Consider the following 2,079-nt stretch of genomic DNA (forward strand, 5'->3'; position numbering starts at 1 on the left):
CCTGTGCCGTCCTGCCTGGGCCTGCCGGGCTCTGGAGCTGGGAGGGGCCTCGGAGATGGAGCTGCATCCCCCACATCCCGCCCGAGCGCCCGGGGAGCTCTGAGTCCTGGGGGATGGCAGTGGGAGGCGACAGGAGGCCAGGCATTCTGAACTCCTCCTCGGGACAGTGGGCTTGGGGGCGTGTTCCTTTGTGAGTGATTGGCGGCAGGGAGTGGGGGGGGAGGCGTGGCTAAAAATGCTGGTTCCGGGGTCCGGCCTGCCATAGCCAGCCCACGGAGCTTTGAGCAGGGAGGAGTGACCAGAGCCAGGCTGCCCTCCAGGAGCACAGGCAGGTGGGCGGTGGCTGAAGCCACTTGCCCTAAGGTCGTGTGGGTGGGCTCAGTCCAGCCCTGCTCTGGCCTTGGTGGCCCTGGCTGTGCCCTGTCACCTGAGGTCCCCAAGGCAGCAGAGATCTGTGCCCATCTGAAGTCCCTCCTGGAAGGGCACCCACGGGGAAACTGAGGCAGAGGGCCCTGTCTGACATCCGAGTCTTCACAGCAGGACTGGACGGGTCCGGCCTGGGCCAGGCTGGGCCAGACGTGTGATGGTGACTCAGACGTCCCCGTGCTGGGCGGTTCCCTCTCGCCGTCAGCTGCCCCGGCTGGGGGGGCGCTCTGGGGGAGGGGCGGGGCCTGGCCCAGCTCTAGCTTGGTGGGGGTGGCCCGCCCGCTCCCTCTTGTGGGGCTCTGGACCAGCCTGGGAGGGGCCTGAGGGCGGGGCAGCAGAGGGAGGGGCCTGGGGGGCAGCTGCCAGAGCCCGGAGCCCGGCACCTTCACTTCTGGGCAGGTTGGCAGGACGTCACCCTGGTAAGCGGCTGCAGCTGTGTTCTGTCCCCTTCCTGGGTCTAGACCCGGGCACCCGCCCACCTCTCTACCCAGCAGGCCTGTGGGGGCCAGGCCGGGGGCTCAGGAGTGGGGGTCAGAGCTAGGCTGGGCGCCTCCCTGTCCCTGTGCCCTGTTCCAGCCCAGACCCCAGCTGATGTGGAAGGGGCGGGTGTGTCAGCTGAACAGCAATGCGTCTCAGTCCTGGACAGACCGGCCCCTGAGGCTGGACCAGGTGGCCCGGGGGATGTTTTCGAGTGATGGCCACGGCACACCCTGTCCTTGTTTGGCGTGCTGGGGACCCCAGGGACTCGTGGAGGGCGGCTCAAGGGGGCCTGCCTACCTGTAGGTGCCAGGTGGGCGTGGGGCCCGTGGTGGTTGGCTGCACTGGGTGCAGTGCTGGCGGTCCAGCTCGGAGAGATAGGCGCAGGCCACTGGTCCCGTCGGGGCTGGACGGGAGTGTGGGCCGCTCCTTTGGCTGCTGGGTCCCTTGGAGTCGGTGGGCTGGCATGCCCGCGCCTCAGCTTCTCCAGATGCAAAGGAGACGCACTGCACCCACCTGCGGCCCCTCCACGCCTGGACCTTAGCCGTGCGCGCCCCGCCCTTCCCCTCCGCGGCCAGCATGTACCACGCGCCCTCCAAGTGCTGGACTCTGAGTGCTTGGTGAGCAGAGCGTTCCAGAGACCAGGGACCAGGGGCCAGGCAGTGGCCAGAAGTGAGGGCGGGGTGGCTGAGTGAGTCTGTGAGCTGGCAGGGAGACAGTGTGGGGGCTGGGCAGGGGTCGGGGGAGAACCTGGGTGTGGACTACCAGGGTCTGGGGTGCAGAAAGCAGCAGCGAGGGCGGAGGCCGCCCTGTTGCTGGGCCCGGAGTGGAGAAGCTCCGAGGCCGAGCTGACCAGGCACCAGGGGCTTTGTGGGGTGCCGTGGGGGAGGCTGCAGGGGGGCCTCCTGGCTTTATCTGGGCAGTGGGGGGGGGGCGGTGAGGAGCCCTCATGCCCAGATGTGGGGGCCAAGGCTGGTTCTTTCCCCTCCCGGAGCCTCGGGAGCACAGCAGGAGCCCGGCCAGCCATGGTTACCCCCGAGAAGCCCCCGGGAAGGTGGGCGGGCTCTCAGCTGGCTGCCTGGCCTCTGGAAGCCTGAAGGTCTCATGACCAGTCAGCCCAGCCCAGCGCTTTCCTCGTGAGGTTCCAGGAAGGGGTGAGGCCGAGCATCTGTTGCC

Source organism: Pteropus vampyrus, unplaced genomic scaffold, assembly GCF_000151845.1.
Source record: "Pteropus vampyrus isolate Shadow unplaced genomic scaffold, Pvam_2.0 Scaffold320, whole genome shotgun sequence".
Lineage (NCBI taxonomy): Eukaryota > Metazoa > Chordata > Mammalia > Chiroptera > Pteropodidae > Pteropus > Pteropus vampyrus.